The sequence below is a fragment of the Micrasema longulum genome, unplaced genomic scaffold, assembly GCF_059751315.1.
Source record: "Micrasema longulum isolate JH-2025_06_02 unplaced genomic scaffold, ASM5975131v1 h1tg002439l, whole genome shotgun sequence".
Classification (NCBI taxonomy): domain Eukaryota; kingdom Metazoa; phylum Arthropoda; class Insecta; order Trichoptera; family Brachycentridae; genus Micrasema; species Micrasema longulum.
Genome location: NW_028279584.1, coordinates 152,261 through 173,184, shown reverse-complemented (window position 1 = coordinate 173,184; position 20,924 = coordinate 152,261). Strand labels below are relative to the sequence as shown.

Below are 20,924 nucleotides of genomic sequence, written 5' to 3'. Positions count from 1 at the left end.
ATTCAAGGCGGTAAAATAACCCCGGTATTTTACGGTAATTTTACCAGATTTTGGTAAAATACCGTATTTTACGGTAATTTTCGGTAAAAAACAAGTATGACGTACTGACTTTTATTTTTTGAAGGTTTAATACATACGAGTAGCTTTGTCTTAAGACACGTTACTTGACGGTAAAAACCAGGTTTAGATCCATCGGGTGGTTGTCGAGATTTATTGTATGTATGGGACGTTCATGGTACTTTTTTACATTTTTTGACAAAAAAAGGTTATGATATGTAGTGAATATAAAGTGATTTTCAAAGATTTTGTGTTTTTTTGTAAATATATATTTGTAGCACTAACTTCGTGAATCATTGTTATATTTTATTTAAATATCTCTAAAAATATCTTATTTTTATTATCTTTGTTAATTATTTGTATCTGATAATCGAACAACGATATTTGGTTACAGTGCCCTATGCACTGCTATATCTGGAAAGGGGGACAATGGCGGTATTTTTATAAATCAACATTTGTTACATCATAAATCTTTTTTTACGGCATTTCAAAAGAATTCTTACTGAAAAGCAATATATCAACATGTTGACAATCAGAGAAGTCGACAAACAGAAGTAACAAACAAAATGGAGAGAAATCCAATGTGAACATGATCTATGTATATCATGTATAATATTATGTACATATGAATTGCTTAACGGAAAACAATTAATTGTTTAGAGCTTTAGTGGAATAGTTTCAGAAATTAATTCTTAGCATTATTGTTCATTTATAAGCTTCGATAAAACAGCTTACATGACTTCAAAAATAAAATAGTAACTAAACTACGTTTTGATTCGATTTCATTAATCCATATTTTGTTATTTAATTATTAAAAACTTTTATTTTTTAATTAGCAAGTTCAGTACTACGGGAAATTGGATACAAAAAATTATTTTCAATTATTATGAATAGAAATTTCTCGAAAATGTATGAAAAAAAAACTGTTTTATCAAAAATGTATTTGTAAAGTATTTCATTGATGAAATATACTTTATTCGGTTATAATAGGTTGGGTAAAAAGTAATTTCATATTTTTCGCTTTGTTTTAATGCTTTTTAAAAAGTGTTGTAATCATCTGAATTAAGTCAAATATGCGCTGTTCTGTTTGATAACTTTTTTTCAAGGAGAATTTAGCTTTTTAATGCCCCTCTCGTAGAAGCCCCTTACCCTATTGGCAAAAAACTCGGACAACCAATTTTCACATACTTCTATTGATGCTAAATTTGTACCACCAAGGGCGTTGGCCAGAGACAGGAACAGGTGGTAGTCACTTGGTGCCAGGCCCGGACTATAAGGTGGATGTATATGAACTTTCCATCCGAGCTCCCGGAGCTTCTGGCGCGTCATCAAAGATGTGTGCGGCCTGGCGTTGTCCTGATGAAATACGATTCCTCTCCTATTCACCAATGCCTGATTTTGTTTTTTATATGATAATTATTGTTTTTTTGGCATAAAAATATCTGCCTTAAAACAGGTTGTACCTAGTTAAACAGTATAGGCATTATCCAGAAAAATCTATTACCTAAAACATTTTGTATTTTTTGTTAATAAACCATGATTATTTATTGATTTATTTTTATTTACTCGTATGCATATAAAGATACATGTTCCAAAAAAAAATTGACGAATCTCTAATTCTATTATCGTTAATGTATTCTTCACTGGAAAATGTCATGCTGGGAAAAAAATTTACCAAGTTTTTTGATAAAGTACCTTTTTATTTTATTTTCATGAACATATGTATGTATATCAGGGGCGAACTCTCCCAACAACCGATTATTTGCAGATAACCATATTTTTTTGACATCGAACGTAATGTTTTATATTACATTATTATTAAGAAAAAATAAATCACAAATATAGTAATAATAATAATAATACATTGCATTTCTTGTGTTAATCAATTTACATCATATTTCATACAGCGAGCGAGCAACACCTCTATCGGCCAAAATTATTACTACCGGATTACAGAAGCTTGCTTAGCTTAAAATAAAACATGAATTTCATTACGTCTCCAAAGTTCAAATTTCAGATTTACCTTAGAAATTTTTTAATTACGATTACAGGAAAATCTTGCTGCTTTCTTAAATGCAATTTAGTCTTTCAACACTTCTTTATAAGGGCCATTATTATTTAAGATAAAACTGCTTCATTTAAGACAGTGCAAGAGAGATAGTATTATACGCACTCGTTATAATGTGAAAAGGAGATAACGAATATGTGTACGAGTATATAACATAGAAGTTAGATTAGGATAATACTTAAGTCCTGTTTGGTGATGTTTAAGTTAATTTGTTGTAAAATACAAAATATTACAAATTGACATTTTAATCCTTAATATCAGTATGAATACTTTCGTGAGTTTTCAAAAATACTGAATCTTCAGTTATAACCGCATCATCGGCATACTCTAAGTTACAGAGTTTTTGGGAGGAGAATATGCCAGGATACTAACAAACAATAGATTTTTTTACTTCCAATTTAAATTAGCCACTTTGAAGGGTCACAGGTTCAGGTGAACAATAACTAACTTAATACAGCCTTGTTTTGGGTTCCGACAAAAAGAAAAAATAGTATTTTTACCCGGTTGCTATCGAGTCAACAACACTCGTCCAGGATTCTGGATATATTTCACTCAGAAAACTGTATTCTGCATGTGCACGGACAAACACAAAATTATCTAGTTATGTCAAAACGAAGTTTTTCATCGTGTTGAGGTGAACTGAATCCATTTATTGTTGAAGAAATATGAAACATTTTAATAAAAGCTTCTTTCGAGATATTTTTACGGTTATTTTCTCCCGGTTCTATCACGTAATTCGTCCATTAGGGTTGATTGTTCGAAGAATATCCTTTTGAGTGAAGGTGAAAGATAAATGGAGGGAGGAATGATAATTCCTAATTGAAGATTTTGGGAAAATAAATAAATTGGCCTTCCAGACAGGTTGGAAATATGAAATCAAAAGAAACGATAAAGTGTTTAAGAAGAATTAAACAATGATTAACGAAATATTTATTTTAAAAAATTCTTTCTTCTTTTGATGTTTTTATTATTAGACGTTAACATAATTTGCGTCTGTTTTTTAACAAATTATAAAATTAGCACTAAAAGTAAAACAAATTGGTTGTTAAGTAAATAACAGCATTTATCGATACTATTCCTGGCCGATTACCTTTCGTTCCCATATTTTCTTTGATCCATCCTTATGGTACCTACCTGACATCAAGATAGAAGATATTCAGAATTAGAAAATTCAGATTTCGAACAAAAACCAAACAACATTTTTGACTTGACATAAAATCGGATATAAAGTGGTTGGAATCGTCGCGCGTCGTGGAAAACATTGTCTCATTTTATAGTTCATTTTGTCATCCAGTGCCAGAAATTGAACAAAATTCAGACCATATTAAAGTTAGGTATCCATTCCATATTCCTATATTTTCTCAAATATTTCCCAATTCACAAAACTGAATGAAATTCGATTTTTATTTACAGTCCGCCTTTTCGTTAACAATGGTAAAGGTTATATTATGTCATTCGAAAGAAAGTTCTACTGTATTAGGTTTTATTATTATGTATTAATTTATTTTACAGAAACTAACAGTTAACAATGATTTAATAACATTAAAAAAATACGGTTTAAAGACTGACCAGCGAAGTTTCTAAATAAAAATCATACATATTAAATTATGGTGCATCAAAAGGGTGTGTTTGTGTGTATTTGTATAAGAATAAGTGTAGAAAAGTGTTTGTGTGTATTTTTACGGGTGTAAGTGTTCAGGTATGTGTAAGCGTGAGCATCATTAAATAGCAAGTGGGATCGTACCGCAGCCAGAAAGTTGTGTGCCAGTTTTGTGTTTGGTTTAACGTTACAGAGTAAAATTTGAACAAACTCAAAACATTGTTGATAAAGTCATCTGGTCCAAGAAGAAGTACAAAAATTAAAAAAAAAAATTCAGTTGCTGAATCTCTCCCACATCAATAAAGGTTTCAGTTCTTCAACTTCACAAACATCAAAAGATAAACGAATATTGATGTTCAAATATGGGCAGACTGGTAAATGTTACACAGTGTGTAAAGTGACCACTTGAACTAGCCAATGACAGGTTATGAGCCCTGTAAATGCCTGAACTTCTATATTCCTTTCTTTAAAATGTTCTTCATCTCTGTTGTAATACGTCAAAATACAATAATGTTCAATATTGCATTATCAGAGTTGAGAGATATCAATTATTTTATAAGTTATTCAGTATTCCCACATCAAATATACAAATCCCTAGTCAATTAAACTGCCGAAGAATTGTATGAAGAAGGAAATTGAATTGTTTTTATGTAACTAGGTCGGCTTAACTTTGTATTTTTTATTTATTTCAGATTTATCCTTTTTTTTAAATCGTAAACGCTGATTTTTCTGTTTCCAGGCGAATAAATAAAACAGTTTTTTGTGAAATAAATCCTAAATCCTTGAGGAATATTTTCGACTCGATAACTTTACTCGGGTAACAATCCTGACCAAGAAAATCGAGCGGAGATATGTCCGCCTCAATGTGTAGAGGTTGAGGTTTTCGCCCTAACAGGATGGGCGTGAAATATTTATTTAAATGGTTTTTAAATGCAATATTGCGTTATTCCTAAGCCGCAATTGAATGTAGTTATGCAAAAAGCAGCCAGTCCACAATTTTGAAAATATGAGATATTCATATTATCGGGTGCAGTAAGGTCAATCTATGTTCTGCTAAAAACAACCAGACCGCTTTCATACAAAAAACTGTAATAATCGCCTTCTGAAAATAGTTTCGTTCACAAAAACGGCATTTCTCAATTTGCAGAAAACACCCACAGAACTATAAAAATCTTACGTTACTTTAAAAACCATTGAAACTGGTAAAATTCATAATTAAAATTCTTGTTTGTAATTTTTTTTTTAAAATGTATTCATTGTTTATCATTTGTCAAAGTCAAAACCATTCTTACTGTCGAGTAGATTTGATAATTCACTCTTTTCTTCTTCTTCTTCCAGTGCCTTGCCGGGTCACCCCGACGTAGGCGATCACTACAGCGAAAGCATATGTATCTGTCCTGCGCTAATTTTACATTTCGCAGCCAGGACGATTGCTTATTGATGTTCTCGCCATGGTGATTCCTGGGAAAAGATGACCAGAATGGTTTCCCGTTGCCTTCTCTGGTGGATTTTCTGTCGGGGTTCCTTCCCTTAGCTGGTTGGTTTTGAGGCGAATCGAAACTTTAAAAACATTTACTCCTCCCCAGCTAGAATACTGTACTCTATTTCAGGAGTTCAGTATACTCCCTACCGTGCTCGAGGTCTCGGGTTTATTTTCTGGGAAGGTTGGCATTAAATATAATAGTGATTTAATATTGAAACACTGAATTTGATACACGTAAATACAGTTTTTGTGATTGCAATATGGTCATGAGGATAAATGATAATATCTGACAGAGCCCTTCCACGTGATTTGCTTAACTCGCCATTAAATTAGTAGAGTTAAATTCACTTCAAATCGCGATACATAAAATTTAAAAATTAAAAACTTCAAAAGTGTAACACGTTCATTGATTAAAAAAACTTATTTGGATAAGCGGAACCAATGGGAAGACTCACGATCTTTAAAATTAATTTTAACACCTTAGGCCTCTTCCGGTATGTGGAGGAAGTGCTTTTGCTGAAACATTTAATTTTTCTTGGACTGGCGCCCAAAGCATTAGACTGATCACTTTACCTTCAATGTTACCTTTCATTCAAATAATATACTATTTTTTATTTTATTTTATTTGGGATATCAACAGTTCCACATACATATTTATAGTAAACAAACAGATATAGTGTATAAACTCAGAACTAATAATATATTTCCACAAAGTATACAAAGTTAGTAAAGAAAATATGTAATATATTAAATAAATAAATAAAAGTTTATAAATATAAAAATGTTTTTAAACAAATATAAAATTTCTATTTGTATGAAAAAATACACAAAATTAATAAAAAAACTAGAAAAAAATAGTTCCAAAATCAAAATAAGTAACTCCCATATATTATGTTTTTTGCAGATGGTTTAAACAGGGTGAAACTTTGGTAATAAATAAGTCTCAAATTAACTTACTTTTTCACAAAGTAAAAGGTTTCACATCCTCAGAGACCAAATGTTTACATTTCTCGACATCAAAGCTTTTTTTAGTGTAAAAAGGGATGAAGTATTATTTTTAAAGTCAAATCTCTGCCATGGTAAACTGATTATTTTTTATCCCGGGGACCAGTTTTGATTTAAGAGGAAAATAGTTGTTGACATTTTATTTGCAGAAGTCACAAAAATGAATCTTCAGAAATAAATTTTGTGGAATTAGGGATGATATTGTGATATCAGCTTAAAAAAAATTATCAAATAATTCGTAACAGGTTATCAGAATGTACTAATAATCTATATTAAGATAAAGTTCATTAATATATTAATTAATAAAAATAAAACATTTCATCCAAATTTCCTCAACTCTTCCATCTGTTGACTTTTGTGAAGTAAAAGAGCTTTTTCCGTTTTCAAAAGAGCGTTTTCCCTCTCTGTTGAAATAAATTTAAATATGAACAACTCACTAGGGATGAAATCCAGCCAATTTGGACATAATCAAACATTGATATTATTTTACTCAAAAATCTTTGATTTTTTGTTAAACGCAAGCCTCGCTTGGTGTATGCGGCTCTTCTTCTTTTTCTTTTTTTTTTTAAATATAAATATTAATATTTTTATAATTATTGATTTGCATTATTACGCTTTGATTCATTCTCACCTATCTTACTATCATGTATATGGGGTTTTCCAGCAAAAATCAGATCTCGAAAACGCAAGTTCTTCAGAACAGAACTCCAAGAAACATTCTTGGACTTAAATGGGATTCCCATGTCAAGGATATCTACCGACAAACAAAAATACATCCTTTCAAGGTGATGTCCCTGCATGACATAACCAATACTATTTTAAATATCATAAACTTTTCTGCTCACTCAAATTTAAAATACACATTTGGTCATGATATTCACAATTACAATACGCGTTACTTCTTTTGTCTAATTTTCGCTTAACAAAGTTCGGCAGTAGGTCTTTGGAAAATATTGGCCATTCCGAATACAATAAACTGCCCGATTAGCTAAAACACAAAAAAATTCATTAATAATCCTGAAGTGTCGCAGTTAAAATATATTTCTTAAATCTTTTTGACAGTGATAATTAATTATGTAATTTATATAGATGGTGTAAAGTATTGTGTTTTATGTTTCTTATACAATAATGTTTTCATTCTATTTCGGATGTATTTATATGTATGATATTATGTTTTGTCAAAAAAAATGTTTTTTTTATGTACGGTCCCAAATGAGTTTCTTTAATAAGCTCCTGGGAGTATAATATGGACTTTTTGTAGTTTTTGTTTTATTGATAATAAAAAATAAAAAAATAATAATTTCAAAATAATTTTAATTAATTAAATATTATGACATACGTTTTTAATGTTTTAACCAGTTAATAGTTTCACTAATAGAATTATTTCAATTTCGGTTCAAAATTGCGTAGCTGTCGGGGAATGATAATTTTGTCCTGTTTATTGAAAATAATTTCCAGCACAAAGTTACAATCTGTGCTCTCTATGGGCATTAGCGGTTTTGTGCTGTAATGATCATTATTATGAATTTATGCTTAATAATAAAACCACTATCCAGAATACATGTCATTGATTCTGTATTCCTGGTATTAAAATAACAATACGCAAACAAAAGCTCACGAAAATTAAAATGTTGCGTTATTTCATAAACAACAATAAAGGAAATTAACAATGCAGTCTGAAATTTATTTTAATAGTTTGTTTATTTATATTTAATATTATCATGCATTCGTAATACCAATTGTTTATTTAATTAACAAGTCGCTAATAATTAAATAAGCCGTTCATACAAATACACGCTTATAGAAAAATACAAATGGACTTTTAACTAATGGTTAGATGGTCAGACGACCGTAGCAAACGATCAACATGAACGCCAATTTCTCACAATCATTACCTATCAAAACAATCTAATCAATACTTTAGATCATTTTATTATAAGAGATCATTTCATTAGATCATTTCATGATCATTTCATGATCAGATCGAAACAGTTTGGAGTTGTTCGTTGAAGATGTTAGGATTCGTCTTGCGTACTGCCGGGGTTTTTGGTGCTACACGATTACTGAGTAGACTTGAGAGTGGCTCGATGATTTGGGGACCGTATGAGTTAAAGTACTCTCTTATGGTGAAGGGTTTAGAAGAAATTTCTTCGGTTTCTCTACATGAACGAGTGCGGATATTATCCATGGCTTTATCCCGCTGAGTTTCTCCAGGATATGCTTGGTTACAACAGTTTGAAGACCAGAAGGAATGTGTATTTAACTACGCATTTATTTCTATTGTTGCGCGGTATTATTTATTTAATATTTAAATTAAATTAGAATTTTGTGGAGCATTAGCTTTTATGTTCCGGATAATAACCTTAGACAGCGTCAGAATAGACGATTTCACAGTCTAATATACAGGACTAACCTGCTAATGGTTATGCCTGTTTAAAGGGCTATCTCTACGTTAACAATATTACTTTGGACATTGACATATTTCACGTCTCTGTGGGAGTTTTACGTTACAAGAGTATCCTTCTTTTTCACATATTATTCTCTGGATATTATGTTTACCTTTGTTATTTTTATATATACCTAATTTTACCTTTTTAACTTTATTATTTCTATTTGTTAGATATTCTATTTTGAAATTTGATAATTATTTTGATAGAGTGAAATATTTTCATATTTTTAGCTTGGATATCGAGAGAACGTTAGCTTCATTATAAGTTTTACATAAAATGTATACGGTAAAATGGATGCTCAAGATATTTTATCTCTTAATCAACATCAATATTTCAAATCGCGCCACTCGTACAAACATTTATTTGCTGTTGGAAATTACAAAATTATAACTGGCTTCTTTTCATGAATACCTGTCACAAAATTCTCTTAAAAGAGTCCAAAAAATTTTTTTACGGTATTTAAATTTTAAACTTAGAATCAGTCATGAATTTTTAAATTACGATTTTTTACTAAAGACATTAAATTTGTTAAAACTTAAGAACGATAGAAGAAAAATTTTAGACCTTTTAAATTTATTCGAAATTGTAAATTCAATATGGGATTGCCCTGAACTGTTATCTCTCATCAACTTCAGGGTGCCTGGAAGAATGACTAGACAGGTGCCACCGTTTTGTAGCAACAATTTACGGACAGTGTATACTTGTAATGCAATATTAAATAGACTTCATGAACTCGGCAATAGTTATTCCCACGTATCTGATATATTTCGTGTAGGGTATTGTTCCTATAAAACAAACCTTTTGAACTTTTTCAAAGATGGTGAATGGTAATTATGTTTATTTATTCATGCATTTCATATACAATTTTTTGTTCACTTTGCCAATCTGTGTGAAACAGTACTTATGATTTTCTTGTTGTTTTACTTTAGAATGTTTTATTATTTAAACTTTCTACTGAATATGCTGTATAATTTTTAAGTTATTTTTTAAATTTAAATCTTGTATAATTTTTGGTGTGATTTTTTTTTTTCTTAATCTTGTTTTTAATATTCATGTTTTTGAAAAAAAAAATATTTAGCCAAATATGTTAATATTATAAATATTTGTAAAAGGCAGATTTGCCGTTTATATTAATAAAATAAATAAATAAATAAAATACCAATACTGCTTTGGCTTTACAATGAAGTGTCCAAAGACAGCTCGGTTGATGTATTCCTACAGCAAAGAGAGTTATTCAAAAAAGAAATTATTAACTCACTTTTTGCTCACATCTCTTTGTTCATATATATTTGTCTTATATTATGCTCTTTATAAGATGTAACTTATGTTTTGATCAGACTTTTTATATGTTAATTTAATTAACTTTTAAATGCTTGTTTATATACCAATTCATAAGGGTTTATCTAATAACCCATCTATTGGTTTAAATAAAATAAATATTAATATGAAAAAACTTATGTTATAAATATCACATCCCCATATAAAAAACCAAGGGAAGAAATAATAATAGTGCACAAGCCAATTCATGCGGATGCTCGCATTAAGATCTATAAGACTGCGTGTGCTTAAAAATAGATGTTGTACAAAAATATAAGGGTATTATTATCGCACGAGGCGAGATATTCCCTTATATTAGAGAGGGCTTAGAAAACATTCTGAGGCATCTCTACACAAGGGAGTATGGTATGAGTAATATCCATGACTCTATCCCACTAAATTCTTCTTGGGCATGCTTGGAACTAACAGTTTGCAATTTATAAGGGATGGGTTCACACTGACCTATTTTTTTAGACTGAAAAGAGGTTTAATTGAAAACTCAGCCATTTTAGAGAGTATCCGATTTTATTTTCCTGGTAGTCATCTCTGACAACTTCAGCACAGACTGTGTCTGGTAATGCAAATTGAAAGAGCAGTCAGGGTTGTTGAACATTATCACTTTGTAAACGACATCCTTCATATTGGTGAAACTATATTTAAGAAGCAAATACTCTTGCTATAGGAGAGTATTTTACAATAATAATGTCGAAGTCATTGCTCGAGGATTCCTGGTTTGATATATTGCCCCAATATAACGTGGTGGGAAAACAGATTCCCACGCGGATGCGGGGCGTAAAAAAGCAGCGCCGAGGCCTTAGAGCTTCGACGAAATTATTGAGAGGAGTAGACTGTTATTAAATTTAATTAAAATAAATTAGTATCCTCGATATGTGGTGTGCAGTGTCAATTAGTCACAACCCCAGCAAACGGAATGAATTAGAAAGGAATGCCACTAACCTGGTTCTCGTTCTTGATTGACTTGTCGGATCCGACTTGACACTTGTAGCGGCACTAACGTGAGAGCAGGCCCTGATCTGGAGCTTAAAACTGGTGGTTGGTGGAAACCAAGTTTTATAATGCGGCACACACGCTCAACGAAATAAACGCGTGATGCAAGACACGAGGTCTTAATGTAGCAGGTGATCAAAGGATACTGAGGTGGGAAATGAACAGTGGTTGTGTGTAAAAAGATGTGGAAGTTGTGACAATATTTGACCTATGCATACCCACATACTTCACAACCATAACGACTTAAACATTTCATATTATTTTGGTAAAATAAACTTATTTTAATTTGGAAATTACTCATTTTACTATTATGTTTATAACAAGCTAAGGATATGCATGCCAATCAAACATTTAAAATCATACTAACCATACATGGTGCTGAAGCTAGTTTAATTAGGGTTAGCTGACCCAATAATATCACATTGGGCCAGTGCTCGAAATCTTATACTCACTGATATGATTTTCAATTTACGAGTTAAAGTATTAAAATGTATTGTACCAAAAAACATAAAGAAAGACGCAAAAAACAATAACAAGTCTTATTTGGTTACGTCAGGTCTTACTTATTTGAACCTGTACAAAATAATTATCGATCATTCCTATACTGCAGTTATAAGCAAGAGATATCACACCAAACGGTGACTCAACATTTGCTCAAAAACTGAGAGTACTTCGACAGTAAAACAAAAATCTTCATGAAAAGGGTTTGAACTATAATCCTTTAACTGTTTTTCAAACTATTATTGAAAGAATATTTCTTCCTAGTTACCTAGAATTTTAATAAACTACTGCAAAATTTATATGATTATCAATACTTTTAAATGTTAAAAGTATTTTTTAAATAGCTTTCCTGATTAAATCATAAGAACAAACTTAACTTAAATAGTACTTTGTCATTATATGAGTACCAATGTACCTACGTTTGTTTGAATTTCAAAATACCCAATTTTTCCAATCGAAAAGTATTACATTGTAGAACAAAATTTTAATTATCAGAAATACCTTGGAAATATTTTTTTCACATTGATTTTAAAAATACAAACTATTATTTTAAATCCATTTCACATATCTTTATTGATTTTTGTTGTATGTAATATTTCTCTATTCTAATTTAGCTATATATTTTCACGTTATATTAAAAAATGTAACAAAATCTATAGCAGTATTTTTTACTAGAACTTCAAAGCGTTTTGTAAAAGCTAAAAGAGCTTCGTTATATACCAATCCCGATTTTTTTTAAATAGCATTTTTCTAAAGCTGACCAAAACCGTACAACAGAGTGACAATAATAGTTTTTTTTTTCCTTTATTCATCGGGAAAAGCTTCCATAATGGATTTTTCTACAACTAAATTTATTTTTCTGAACGTTGGACAGACACTAACGACTTTCGTAAATGACCTCTTTAGAATTCGGAATTTTTCTATTTTCTCGTTCCCTTTCCTCGTCATTTCTATGGCTGTACAGGATTCTTATTTTGTTCAGACACTTCCTTTTCGATCCAAAAACTTCTAGGATAATTCTAATAAAGAAATTCGCAATGCTTTGTGATAACAAGAGATGTCCATTGACGGCCTAAAATCCACGTGTCCTTGGAAATCGCCTTTGAACTCCTGTCCTAAATAATACAGATTATTAAAATATATCATAAATTCAATTTCTCAAAAGCAGACACAAAAATGTTTTTAAAATATTTTGATTATGATTATGAATTTAATTAATTGTATTGATATCAGCAATACATGATATATCTTTTACCCCGCTTAAAATTGAAATAATTATAAAAAGACAAGAATATAAGGAAAACGTGAAGCAACGTTTTCTACTCACATTTTTTCATTTAATAATGAAAGTTGCGGAAACAATTATAACTACATTTTTTTTTATACATATATAACATCATTTGGACATAAGTTAAATTATAATTGATACATAACACGTTCATCTGACTTTTTGCTGAAATGATTAGACTTCTATAAAATATTCTTTATCCCCGTTGTAAAACATTAATATTTATAACCCTCAAGAGGGTTGAATTCAGTTCTTGTCTACAAAAATCTAGACATACTCAATCATTATTAGCTGAAAGTTTATGGGGACGAATATTTTATTTGTTCAAATTAAAAATAATAATTATAGAAATAAAAGACGAGTGATACTTCAATTCACAAATTTGGGATATCCAGTGACCGGTTTCATGGCTTTTGCGGCATCTTCGAGACTGGTATCTTTATTAAAGAGTTTAATGTATTTATACAAAACATAGGTAAGAATTGAGAATTCAAAATTATATGAAATTAAATTAAATAAAATTGTTTTTTTGGGTTAACTAGTAATTTGATATAATGCTATTTTAATGAGTTTAAGTATATTATTTTTATTTTTAGTATATATATATGGATAATTTTTGTAGCGCCGTTTTTGTGAAAATCACTTCAAGGGCGCTGTACAGTAAATAAATATCCCACCACGTCTTACAGCTACAGAGCGCATGGACGGTTGGGATTCTTGTTCCTCGTCTTCAATTCTGATATACAGGAGCTAGATTACAGCACGTCTTGCAGCTACAGAACGCATAGACAATAAGAAATCTAGCCTCTATTTACATTTTTTATTTGACAATAAAATTTAGAGATTTCGTGTTATTTAATTTTTTTTTATAAAAAACAAATTTATAAACATAGACGTTAGATAACAACAAGTCTTGCGGCTACTGAGCGCATGGACGGTTGGAATCCTAGACCTCACTTACTAAATTTGGATATTTTATAACATTTACCTATTGAAGCTAGATTACTAATCGTCTTGCAGCTGCAAAGTGCATGGACGAGTGGAATTCTGGCAACTTACAATTATCAATAATTTTACAAAAACAAACATTGAGCATAATAGTAAATTTGCAAAGTGTTCGTGCTAAAAAGTAAACAATAAAAAACTAACTAAGTGTCCCATCCGTCATTTTTGTAAATTATGATTTCAAAAAAAAGGGGTAAAAAGTCATTAGTAAAAATATATTACAATCGGTATAGTAATGGAGAATGCACGTGTGTTATCTGTTCATTAAGTAATTCTACGTCGGGTTTATTTTTTAATCTATTAATGTAAAGAATTTCTAGTTTGTCAAGTTTATGGCCTTTTGGTGCATTTTAAATTATTATTACATTATCTTTTTAAATCACTCGACTTTTATTTCTATAATAAATTACAATGAACTTCCATCAATAATTTTCACTTACAAACTTAAATGTAAAATAATATTGTCATAACGTGTTAATTTTCTTGATACTCAAATAAAAAAACACTTTTATAATTTTTAAAAAAACTTTTACTTTGAAACGGGATTTGATGCTATATAAGTTACCGAATAAATATTTTCTTTCTGAAAAATCACCTGATACATTTGATCTTCTACCGGTTTCAGAACATGACCGTTCCTTTGTCAAAGCTTAAAAATGCAAACTATACTATTTGTTTCTTTGTTTTTATATAATATTTTTTTATATATATTTTTTATAATTTATGAAAAGTTAATTGGTCTTTTTATGTTAAAAAATGTTGTTTTTAATAATTATTATTTATGACTGTATGTTTTCTGATTAAAATAAAATAAAATAAATATAAGTCCTAAGCCAATTATAACATTTACAGGAAGAAACATAATCTGAACAAAAAAACATAAAACTTTGTCGGAATGACAAACAAGGGCAAAAGAATAATAGTATTATGAAAAATTGTATTAAGAAAATTGCAAAAAGGTATCCCTATTAGGAAGAATAAGAAATTAACTAACCTTTCTTATAACATTTAAAAATATTATAGTTACCCATATTAATTATTTATCCAGTATTTACATTTGAGTAATGAGGGAGATCTAAAAAGACTTAAAATAATACAAAACAAAACGATGAAAATAATCTTAAGTTGTGATAGACGCACGAAAGTTAAGAAAATGATTCAACTCTAGGATATTATGACAATTGATCAAATAATCTAATTCAGTGTTGCCAATGAAATTAACAAAGCTATCAAAAAAATAGTTTCTTTTATAATTTAACCAAGATTACATCATCTTCTAAAACGTGTTCGGTGTTTTTTGTCCAGGGTACTACCATTTCTCGGAAAAGAGATAAGGGCTATAAGTAGGAATGGGAAGGGGGAAGAAAATATTTTTAATTATTAAATATTTTTAGCTAAGGACTGTTATTAATGTCTTTCATTTGGTTATCAATTATTAGGTGAATTTTTTAAATTTTTAATTACAACTTAACTTTAGACCTTTATTACAAATACGTTGGATATTTGAACCATTGTTATTATTTTAAAAAAAGGTTTTAATAATTATGGCCCTATCATTTTTAACATTTGAGACGTTAAGTATTTTATTGAAAATTCACTTATGTGTCTAGATGAAAGAACAATAAACTTTGAATACAAGTCTATTGGCATTGTACACGTATATGTTTATAAATTTGTATAAACCACTTTAATTTTAAGTTACACTTCGTCTGGTTTCGAGGTTACTACATCATCGTCAGGAATTAAACTAACTTATAATTACACGCGTTGCTATTGATATTATAAAATATTGTATGAAAGAGACAGAAAAATTAAAGAAAGAGAGAAAGAAGATAAAATAAATCATAACGAGGATATTTTTAAAAGAGGACACAAAGTTAAATTCAATCGATTATATTTTTTTTACTAAGTTCTAAATTGTCTAAACGAAAACCATTTTTATTGACGTGCAAAATTTCTACACCTGACTTTTTATATCAATAACAACATAGGTAAAATATTATCAAATCATTAAGATACGGATGATAAATTAAATCATTCAGGAATTTATAAATTTAATTGTTTAAATGGCCCAAATTTCTATTATGGAAAATCTTAAATGTAAAGCTAGAATCAAAGAACAAATGAGAAGTCTCAGTAATAATAAGGTTTCAGAATTCTCAAATCATCTTACATCCAAAAAATCATGATTTTAATCACTAAACTGGTGTAGAAATTTTGCATGTCAATAAAAATTGATTTTTTTAAGTTAGTTTAATTCCTGACGACGAGGTAGTAACCTCGAAACCGGTCGAAGTGAAACTCAAAATTAAATTGGTTTATACAAATGTATAGACATATACGTGTAAAATGTCATACCATAAAGTGAAAAATGTTTTTATAACAGTAATATCGTAATAATAACATTGTCGCTACATCTGAAGAATATTACATTTAGACGATAAAAAGTTACAGATGTTGTTAACAAAGCGAACTATACTTTTAATGAGCGAGAAATAAAAATGTTTCCTAGAAGATGATTGATACAATGTATTATTTTATTAATGCAATACAAATACATATTTCAATTTTGCGATAAGAAATTCAAACAGACTTCATTAACAAATCTCTTTTATAAACGTCCTTAAAACTCATCATTAAAAAACTGAGGAAATCGGATTATCTATCAGGCGCGTGCGGTGACTTTTATCAGTAAGGATGCTGACAAAAAAACATCATGTTCCTTATTTTAGTAGTTTTATTCAGAATTTTTTAATACGCTTTAAAAGTTGCCCGTTAAAATAATAATAATTTATAGTTGACAATCAATAAATTGACAGAGCACAAGCGCGTCTTGAGGTGAAGCTGTAATTTTTTTTCTTATTTTTCCACTCCTAAGTGGAGCATGTGGACATCACCAGATGCCTCCGGGAGACCTTATTGTTTGCCAGCACTTTCGCCTCCTCCAACGTCAATTTTGCGTCCCTTAGTTCCGCCGAACAAAGCTAAAAAATCGCCATCGATGGTCTTTCAGGGAGGTCCCCGTAGGTGTAAAAAGGAGATAAACAATATAAACATCAAAACACCTAAAACTAGACCCGAGACAATCGTTCTTACATTGTCAATAATGCGCTACTTCAAACTTTACGATAAACGTTATTAGAGTAGTTTTTTCTTTTCATTTTACAAGTTGGACGCTTTTCATCTCTCCGAGTCTCGAAAGAGAAATCTAAAACCTTATGAACCTAAAGCGCGTGTGCGAAAATTTGGACAATCGCTACGGGAACTAGACGCAACTCGACAAACAGCATCCCGCGTATACAACAAATACTATCAAAACAAGATACCTAGATATCCAGTACGTACATTGATACAAGATATACGCATATGTAGTTAGGTATGTATACTGAAGATATTGTTTGAATCGCGTGTACCCGAACGTTCTCAGTGAGAATTTAAGGAATACATATTTGAAGGTTTTATTTCGTATATATTTAGCTTTTTTTGTAAAATTCATTTTATTTTTAAACTTTCAAGGGATGCGCCGCATCCACAGTATCTATGAATGGAATGCGCCTGTTATCTATATATTTTTCAAAAATGTATTTCGGTCTTGTGGGAGAAATCCAGTTTCTGGATTAGAGTCTGAAGTTTGTTTCTTGCTCTACTCTAACATAAATCCCATTTTCAACTCTGTTACGTGTGTTAGAATGTGAACTGTATGTTTAATTGAATATAATAAAAAGTGTGTCTTTCCTTTTGAAAATCTTGAAGTTTATTATATGGCTCTTGAGCTGTATAATTTTACTTATTAACGTTAATTACTTTGATATAAATATAACAATGGCGACTAACTTTGCCGGGGCCAATATTAAATCAACGAACTTTAGTCCAATAAAAATCTGTCGAGAAAGAAAACGAGAACGCCATTGCGGTTGTATTTATATTCTTTCAACGCGCTCTGAACATAGGCGCGTATTCAAACCTACTAATACAAGAAACCTCAATTAACAATACCTCATGTTAGCAATACAAGTAAACTAAAATCAGTGCTTAATTAGAATTAATAAAAATCCTACCAAAGTGTTTTCAAAACTGGCCACGAAATGTAATTGTTTAACTTCTAAGACAAATATTTCGCGCTAACCTTACCAGAAATCGGACTAGCACACACCTCAAGCATGGTAGACGATGCACCAATCACTGCACTGCTAAGCAGACTTATTTTCATTCGATTTCCTTTTTCAGGACATTTACCTGAGAGCAGCCATCGGCTTCAAGTCGAAAACACTCCTCCAGGATTCTAATTGTATTACGCACACACAAAACAATTTTTTTAATCCACTCGGACACAGATAGTAAATCTAATAAAGACATATTATTTAATTTGTAAACACTTGTTCTTAAAATGTATTATTTTTCATGGTTACTTTTTTTATGTAATGAAGGGTAAATAAAAACTTTAAGACAATGAGGATAATTTATACGGTAAATAAATATATTAGGTGTACAAATTTAATTTACATTTACAAATGAGTACCAAAAGTAAAACAAAATGATAAAACAACAATGTTTTGAGTAAGTCAAAGTGTTTGCAGACTGGCTGGATTTCCTCCCTAGGGAGTTATTAAGGTTTGAATTTGTTGCACCATAGAGGGAAAACATTTTCAGGCCGTTGCCTAGCCTAGTAGGTAAATTGGTTCAGCTGGATGAATCTCACCCAGATGATATAGGTTTCGGATCTTTTACCTTATAAAAGTCAACAGATGGAAGAGTTGAGAAAATGTGGATGTTAAAACAAAGGCAGAATGGAGAATGTTACGCAGTGTGTAAAGTGGCCACTTTAACTAGCCAATGACAAGTTATTAGCCCTGTAAATGCCTTAAATTCCTTATTCCCTTCTTAAAAATGTTTTCATTCTCTAGTGCAACAAATTTAAATCAAAATGAGAAATACTCTATGTTATTTGAATGAAAAATTTCTGGTCTACAAGATAATCTTATCGTTTATATTATTTGATCAGAAGCTTTTAAAATGAAATGTCTTGTTTACCAAAATGAGCATTTCCAACATCTATTTCTGTTCACGTTCAAACGAGAAAATAAAGCTGCCAAAACTGCTCGTGATATTTGCGCAGTGTACGGTTGAACATGCTTTGAATGACTATGTTCTAAAATAATGAAGGAGAATACATTGTTAACTAATTTATTGTATTTCTTTTTCTCTTTATTTGGAAAAAAACAGACATAATTAATTAACATATTACAACAGAGATTTCACCTACATACTAGGCAACGCTTAATTATTAATAATTCAATTAGATGAATCTTACCTGCATAAATAAAGGTTTCAGCTCTTTTACTTCACAAAAGTCAACAGATGGAAGAGTTGAGGAAATGCGGATGTTTAATCATAGGCAGAATAGTGAATGTTACACAGTGTGTAAAGTGGCCACTTAAACCAGCCATTGACAGGTCATAAGCCCTGTAGATGCCTAGACTTCTATATTACCTTTTCTTTAATGTTCTTCATCTCTGTTGAAATATGTTAATATAAACAGCTCCCCAGGGAGTTGAATCCAGTCCTTGTCTACAAAAATTTGGACAAACTTAAAATATTGTAGACATAATTAACGTTAACACTCAAAATATCAAAATGTAGAAATAATTCATTTTAAAATTGGTTTTCTTTCAAAACAAAAATTAAAATGTAATTTTTTAATTTTCATTCATAAAATAATTTGAATACAAAACTAAAGATTAAAAACTTGATATTTTTATGAGAAGGAAAACATAGTTTTGAGATTCACTGTACAATAAATAAAATAAAATAAGGATAAAAACTGTTTAATGAGTTAAATATTATCAAATATTTTAAATTAATTCATAAACAAAGTTTATTCTTAATAAATTTTTATATAAAATATAATGTTATAAGATTTTATGAACTTACTTAATACATACATGCACAAATAAATAAAAAAATGTGTTTATTGCTACAGAGACGAAAAGTATTGAATAACAACGGAATATGTAAGTTTGGGCGTTTATATGGCTTAATATCGTTTTGTTAAAAAGTTTTTTATCGAAACATCTATAAAATTTCAAATACAGGCAGTAAAAGCTTTTGTTCGCTTTGCGTACTAAAGCTGTTTGTTGCATTTTTAACACTTTCATAACATTGTTTTTAAATTGCAAAAGATACACTTTAGTTCTTAAGCGACTTAGTATTTCTCACTCAAGAAAAATTTTAGAGCAGCTTCCAGTTTTAATATTGCCTATATTGTTTTTTAAAATTCCTTAGAAGCAAATGAGCCTTAAGTGGTTCAATTTCGTATCAGAAAGTCACTCAAATTTTCATACACCCGTGCCTATTTTCTACAGTATTTCCTTTATTTTTCTTACGCGCAATTTATCACTCGTAACAAGCGCTGTAAGAGTGTTGGAAGAGCTTTAATGGGGACCATACATCCTAACATCAAGTCGGAGGCGCACCATTTTTTAAAAGAACTCGTAAAAAATGAACGAACCTAGTACTTTAATATTTACGTTTTACGTGTATGAAGTAGTAAAAAAGTCGTCCATCGATCGATGATACACAGAAGTGCAATAATTTCACCATTTTATATTTATTTTTTTATTTTTTTTATTTATATATTTATTTACACTCTTTGTCAAAATACTAATTTATGTTCACTTTGCTCAGCCAACAAGGGTACATACCCCGTTCCAAGATAGGCAATTACATTTTAATATATTATAATAGTTTACAAATTAATAGAGAGCACGGACAAATAAAATGTAAAGTTATTCGTCCACACATTTTGATACATATACACACACACATACACATACATATTTATACACACATATATACACACACATACATACACCCATGCGCATACACATACATACATTCATAAAAACATAGACAATATATTTATGCGAAACTTCATGGTTGCCATCTATAAATATATATTTTTTAATTATTCCTTATTTTTATATTTTATTTTCGACATCCAGTAAGAATCTCCAATTCGTAGCATGCATCAACTTTTCTGACTTCCTACGACCAATGTCATGAAAGAGCGAGGTCAACACTTTCCGCAACTTGACAACACTCCCGTCTTTCCACGATTCTGGCAAAAGGTTATGGACCTTTTT

The 20,924-nt window shown here is 30.1% G+C and overlaps 1 protein-coding gene across 1 annotated transcript in view; it reads left to right on the top strand.

The window, feature by feature from the left end:
- Positions 1–20,924, top strand: part of LOC148272203 (zwei Ig domain protein zig-8-like) — a 157,939-nt gene that overhangs the window by 61,716 nt on the left and 75,299 nt on the right. The window lies entirely within an intron of this gene.